Genomic DNA, 7,592 nt, shown 5'->3' on the forward strand with positions numbered 1-7,592 from the left:
GGGCTGTGATTGGAATTTCCCTCCAGGGGGCTTTGAGGATGGGGTGGGTGGGACAGCCTCAGGGGTCTGGCACTGCCCAGCAGGCGGAGGGTGGATACCAAGGCGATAGGAGACTTGTAAATTTCTAGCACTGGGGTGGGGTGGGAGATAAATGATTCTTTTGCCTTGTCTGAGGGACTCTAATTCTGAAAGAGCGAACAGAAGCAGTAGTATTGCAAGGGCTCCGATTTCAGTTCTGCCAATCTAGTCACAGCCCTCCTTTGTTCCAGCACCTCCCTAGCGTGCAATGTTCTTCCCTCTTTACCGCTGAAAACTCAGCCTGCCCAAGCGCCTGTTGAAAGAACAGGAGTACTTGGGGCTAGGGTGACCAGATGTCCCGATTTTATAGGGACAGTCCCGATATATGGTTAGTTTTCTTATATAGGCTCCTATTACCCCCCACCCCCATCCTGATTTGTCACACTTTCTATCTGGTCACCCTACTTGGGGCACCTTAGAGACTAACAAATTTATTAGAGCATAAGCTTTCGTGGGCTACTGCCCACTTCTTCGGATGCATATAGAGTGGAACATATATTGAGGAGATATATATATACACACATACACACAAGCGCCTGTTGTTAAACACACCGCAGTGCTAAAATACAGCGAGAGAAACTGCATAGTACAGATCTACACACACACACTGAGGGGATGGGCACTGGGGAGCTCCTCAAACTGGGGGTACGCTTTCATCCAGCTGGGCTGTAAAAGGAGTGATTTACAAACTCTGCAAAGCACAGCAAGCGTTAGTTACAACAGCTGTGTGAGGTAGACAGGTAGCTTTCATTACCTCATTTTTCAGGAGGGAGGATCGGTGACATTGTCTGCACCAGCAGTTTTGGGACACCTTATTCTATTATACCCTTTCCTCAGTTCTCCCCACATCAGCTCTACAGAAGGCATTTTTATTATCATGTTGTCTAACCCAGGGGTTCTCAAGGAGGGGCATGTCTTGTGCCCCTGAAAGCACACAGAGGTCTTGAATTCTTCCAGGCGATACATCAGCTCATCTAGATATTTACCTAGTTTTACAACAGGCTACATAAAAAGCACTAGCAAAGTCAGTACAAACTAAAATTTCATACAATGACTTGTTTATACTGCTCTATATACTATACACTGAAATATAAGTACACTATTTATATTCCAGTTGATTTATTTTATAATTATATGGTAACAATGAGAAAGTCAGCAATTTTTCAGTAACAGTGAGCTGTGACACTTTTGTATTTTTACGTCTGATTTTGTAAGCAAGTCGTTTAAGTGAAGTGAAACTTAGGGGTACGCAAGACAAATCAGACTCCTGAAAGGGTGCAGTAGCCTGGAAAATCTGCGTACCACTGGTCTAACCCTACTCAGAGGGCATTTGAAATCACACAGTGGTAAAAATACCTGTGTCTGGTCAACACAAGTTCTTGGACCATAACGAGTCCCAGTTGATCTACAATGGTGGAGACAGTCTGAAAATCCTGTTGACAAGGCCACAGAAGTTAAGTGATATATACTCAAGGGCACGTAGCAAGCCAGCTTGAGAAGCACAGTTAGAACTTGAGAGTTCCTCGCTTAGCCCACTAGACCACACTGCCCACTTTAAAAGAAGAATTGCTATACCACCTATTGTTGCTTTCTCAATTAAATGCTCTGTGTTATTTAGCTGTGTCACTAACCTGCCAGAGTCCAGGAGTGGCCAATTCTTTATACTGTAAGAGTTGTCAGAGTAGCAGCCATGTTAGTCTGTATCCGCAAAAAGAACAGGAGTACTTGTGGCACCTTAGAGACTAACAAATTTATTAGAGCATAAGCATCCGAAGAAGTGGGCTGTAGCGGTCGTGATTGCGATCGCGCTTTTTTTTTTGCTTGGGGCAGCAGAAATGCTGGAGCCAGCCCTGGCTCAGTGTTTCTCAACAACTGGTCCGTGGACTAGCACCGGTCCCTGAGATTTCCCTGACACTATTTAGGAAGGTAGCAAGCCAGGCCCTGGTATCAAAAAGGTTGAGAAACTGAATTAGCACACACAGCGCCTTGATTCGGCATTGAGCTCTGCAAGGGTGTGTAAGTCAGCTGTCTGCATGAGAACAATGAGGAGTCCGGTGGCACCTTAAAACTAACAGATTTATTTGGGCATAAGCTTTCGTGGGTAAAACCCCCACTTCTTCAGATGCTTATGCCCAAATAAATATGTTAGTCTTTAAAGTGCCACTGGACTCCTTGTTTTTGTGGACACAGACTAACACAGCTGCCCCTCTGATACTTGTCTGCATGAGAGTGCATGTGGTCAATTCTTAACCATTAGCCCAATCCTGTAAATACACATATGCTTACATTTACTATTATGAGTTATCCCATCAAAACCAATGGGATTACTCATGGTACTAAAATTAACTATGGAAGGGTTTGCAGGATCAGGGCTTTAGATAGGATGGGGTACAGATAGATCAGACTAGGCAACTCCCCCCAAATCAGGAATTGACAATGCGACAGATGGACGTGGGGGGCTCACAACCCTAACAGTGTGTCACTCTAACCTGGATGGATCATATCCGCCCCTGCCAGAGACCAGAGTGCTCTGTCTCTCTTTTATTTACACGTTAGCAACACTTTTATAGCTTGTCCTGCTAATATAGTGTCAGTAGATTTATGTCTACAGATGTACAGCAATATAAAATGCATCTAACCTTTAGATTTCCCTCCCAATCACTTTTTTGTTGTCTTTTTGGCACAAAGAAAAGGAACAAACTTAAAGGTGCATTCACACCTAAAGCTCATTTTTAAATGATCCCTCTGTTGGGTGAACAAATTCTTCACTGCAGGTGTTAATTATGTGCTAATTTACTTAAATTCTTCATGATGAGAGCGATTATGGAAGGAAATGTGCTGCAGCTAAAACCAAAATTCCACACTTGTAAATAGTAACTGTTGTGCACTAAGAGAGAGTAAAGACAATTGTAGTGTGATCATCAGACTTGTAGGAAGTTGTGAGAGTGTTAAAGGTCATATTCTGTGCTTAGATAGGCAGGATGGGCTCCCATTGACTTCAATAAGAGTCTAGCATGCTTATCTCAGAACAGAATTTGGTTGCAAGGCATCAATTTAAAAGCAGCTTTGTATATATAAGAGGCTGCCAAATATAGCTAGGAGTGGGTTGGGAGAAGTGGAAGGAATGCAGAAGGTGGAAATCAAAGGTAGGAAGTGGTTTAAAAGAACTGTTAATTCATTTTTTTAGAAGGGACACAGTCTACCCAATACAAACTATGAATTTTTAAGCTTGTAACTAACAACTAAGGTTTCCCTAAACAAAGAACATTAGAGAAGGCCTGTCTCTTCAGTTTAATTTGTATATTTGATTGCACCCAGTTTGCATCTAGTCAGTTTCTGAGGATCTTTATACAGCAGCAGAGGGAGGGGGAAAAATAGAAAGATGTTCTTGTAAAGACAGAAACTGGCCAATAGACTTAAGAGCAGGTCTAGTGCCTCAAACCTCTTATTTAAATGAACTAGATTTGACAGTGTCCTCTTAACACTCAAAGCTCAGCAGTTGGTTTGTTTTCGTGCTTTTTCCCCTGGGGAGCAGAGAAGAGGAAGCTAGTAAGCTTGGAGGCTTAAAGGCTTCAGAAGATGGCTGGCAGCTAGTGGCTGTTTTCTAGCCATTATTTACTGTTGGTTTTTTTTTTTTTTTGGTAGGAGTGACTGTATTGCTAACTGGTAGTTCTGAGAAGAGCAAGCACATGGAATTGTTCGCCCCGTTCCTTCCTAGGAATGGGCTTGCATTCTGCCATTACACCTGTCTCCACCTTCTCTTTCTGGTAAGTCTCCACGGACACTGTTGCTTCCATGTATTTAAGTCTGTTTCTACAACTTTATAGCCTATATCCCAAGGGGGCTGGCTACCATGTAGCAAGTCATTAGGGGCGTGACCCTACAAACCCTTGAATATAGTTAGTTGGATGGGTGTCAGTGGTAGTATTCAGAGACTTGAGTAGGACATGTGGTCATGTTTCCAGGATCGTGCCCAAAGCACCGGATTTTTAAAGGTATTTAGATGTCCAAAGATACAAATAGGAGCCTAGTGGGATTTTCAGAAGTGGCATGGGGAAGATGGGGGAGGGGGTGGCTATCTTTAGGCACCTAAATGCCTTTAAAAATCAGGCCCAAAGCCACTGCCATTCCAGTGAGAGACTTCATTGGTGCTGCAATTCTAGACATCGGTTGGCTTATGTGAAATAAGACAGGCTTTTAAACTAGATCTCACTTTGGTTGCATTTTATGTAACATTTTATAAAAGTCTCTATCAGAATTTATAAATCAAATAACCCAGAACTTTAAAAAGAAATCTAAATAATACTCACTTCCCCTGGGATTAGTTAAAACAAAGCCAAAAGAAAGACTGCACAAAATGGAACTTTTTACTGGAAATGTTGAAGTCCAAACTTCCTACCTCCTGTGACCAGTCTGGATGGAGAAACTGACTTGTCTCCTTGATAGAAGATAAGATAGAAAACGTCTCCCTCTTAGAAAGAAGAGGGACAGTGACAGCTTTATAGGGACGTCCCTGTCTGATGGTGTCAGATAGTTGGTTGTAACAGCCTGCCTTGATTTGAAATCATCCACATGTAAAAAGTACAAGTAACACGCTATTAGATATGCCCCCCTGCCCTGTTGCTGCTAGACTCTCTCCTCTTTTTTAGGTATTCAGAATAGTTATAGGAGCCTGAGTTGACCACACAATGTAGTAGTCACATGTCAGGTTTAGTTTCTCATATTTGATGGCTTCAGTAATTAAGGCACATTCACACCTCGGAGAAGACTGCAGGAACTGCCTCTTCATATCGCACAAAGCTGAATTCTGTCAAGGTATATTGTAATCAAGCTGATTTATCAAGGTCCGCCAAGTTGACTTCAATTACGGCTCTGATTCTGCCATAAGCGGATCTCAAAAGGTGGAGACCCATTGATGTTATGGACACAGGAATCTGCCTGTGTGGAGTTGATTGCGTGTTCAGGCCTCAGTTAACTAATTCATTGGCTGTGGTTGATGAGTGGATCCAAATATAATCTGTTACCCGGTACAAATTGCTCTCTGTCACAGAACCAGTTATGCATGACGTGAAGGTATAATGTAGTGCTGGCATTCAGCTGACCAAGTGAGAGGCACAAGCTTGTCTTCTCATCGTGAAAAGTGTCGGGGAACCTTCATGTACTATCCAGACTTAGACCCACCATAACTAGCCCTGCTTGAGAGCTGCCCAGTGAAAATAAGTGTCGTTACAGAGTTGCTTATGGCTAGGACAGGATTGCAAAGAAAAGTAACGAAGTCCAGCTTGTTCTTTTTCTCTGGGACAGCATTGCAACAAATGTGTGGCCACTGGGACTTCACAGGTGTCACTATGCTGTGAGCTCTGGCTAGTGAGATCTCTGTGGAGCCAACAGATTAGAATGCTGAGTTTCCTACTCCAAAAAGCACAGGGTCCTACCAGAGCAAGTAATGCTTCGTTCTGTTGGAGGAACTGCATGAGCAGTTGGTAGTAGAGGGGCTATGACACATGGTGGAACTGTTCTGGTTGTATCCTGTAGAGCAGCTACTCAGTGTTTAGCATTTATTTATTTAGCACATCTTTTCTTCAAAGTGCTTTACAAACGCTAATTGAAACAAGACCCCCAAGTGTGATCTCCAATGTACAGAGGGGGAAACTGAGGCACACAGGTGCTGTGACTTGCCCAAGACTACTGAGGGAGTTGGTGTCAGAGCTGTGATTAGAAATTGGGAGTGCTTGGCTCCCTGCCTCATGCTCTGCTCTAGAGGCAGAGGGGTTTCCTAGTGGAAATCTTAATGAAGGTTGGATTTGTAAAGGTGTTTAGGCACCTAAAAATGGCTGGGAACTCTTGAAAATCCAATTAGGCATCTATCTGCATCTCTGTATGCCTCTAAATACCTTTAAAAATCTGGTCCTTACTTTTTCGTGGCCAGATTTTCAAAAGCATTTAGCATCCTGCCGCTCCCCTTGAGAATATTTGGGAGCTGTTGAATGCTGAACGCTCTTGAAAACCTGAGCCTGAATTTTGAGTGTTGAGCTCTTTTTAAAATGTGGGCCCAGCGTGGCTGGTTGTCTGTCGTGTGTTTTGAGGAAAATGAGTCGCTGACAGTATTCATTTCTTGATTTGTACCCACTTATTTTAATGGTCTGAGTACTGCATGTCTGAACTCTGGGCCATGTTTTCCAAGTTCACGCAGCAGTGGAATTGTGCTAAACATGGGAACTTGTGTATGGGGGATGGCTGCTTTTCTGGACAACACATGAGAGTTGATACAGATTGACCTAAAGAGCCAATTCTCTCTAGCTCAGGCTGCATCAAACTCTTCTCCCCTAGAGATCAGCATAGAGAAGGACCTGTCACACATGCTCACCAGTGGGTTACGTATGCAAATGGGCATTTGTGACCACAGTCCGGTAACTGTGCATGTGCGCACACAAACAGGCAGCTATACAATGGACTTAAGTACAGCTGTGCTGTCCACTTTGCCTTACTAAGCAGATGAAGTCTTGGGAGAGTCTTCATAAATGCCAAGAAATTCTTCCATTTCATCCTGGTGATTCTGCCGTCCAGAATTTTACACATTCCCCTTGCTTGCTGGGTCTGGGGACTTTTGCAGCACATTACATGTGGTCTTGGTAGCCAGATCTCTTTCCTTTACCACATTCTGGCTTTTCCTCGGTAACGAGGCTTTCTTCATGGTAGCTTGCATATGGGGAAAGGTTTCAAACTCTTCCATCTCTTTTGCTCCTGCAAAGTATAATTGCTCAGGCAAAATCAGTAGTGCCTGATCTAGCATCTTCCAGGCTGAGGGCACTCCAAGGAACTTCATAAACACATCTACAAATCGAACTTCCTCAATGAGTGAAAGTATCTTATCTAAAGCGAAACTGAGCCACCTCGTGGGTGAAACTAAACAGGTGGTTTTTTTACGCTGTACACCAATACAATGCACATGATTTGGAGAGAAACTGAAACTACAGGGGGAATTTTGAGGAGGCAGGTACATACCCCAAACTGGAATTTTCCCAGGATGCTGATGATTGCATCCTTCCTGTTCAGAGATGCCAGGGGAACTCTGTCCACAAGTGACCATTCCCTCTGATTTACATCACAGCTGAAAGAGTAATATCCTTATTGAAGTCATTTAAATATGACCCGGAAACTCCTTTGTCTCCTGTTGTCCCATCTGCACCACTTTCCTAAGAAGCTCAAAACTGAACAGAAAGTTTGTGGCTTGAATAGAGTCATTCCAATGCCGTATCGCATTTTATGACTGAACTTTGGTCACTTTACAACTGGAGAGTGGTGGTGTTTTTCCTCCTGGAGTTAGCAAAGGGAGTTTGGCATGCTGTTGTAAGTGGCTTGAGGGATTCTTCTGACTCTGCCATGTGGGTGCTCAGCAGCAACCCAAAGGGGAGCAGGTCAGAGAACTGTTAAGTTGCATTGTTGCAGATCCTTAGGACCATTGTGGATGATCGGATTGGCTGGCATGCCAATTCCTGTCCACCTTCTCTGGT

This window comes from Malaclemys terrapin, chromosome 8 (genome assembly GCF_027887155.1).
Source record: "Malaclemys terrapin pileata isolate rMalTer1 chromosome 8, rMalTer1.hap1, whole genome shotgun sequence".
NCBI classification, from domain to species: domain Eukaryota; kingdom Metazoa; phylum Chordata; order Testudines; family Emydidae; genus Malaclemys; species Malaclemys terrapin.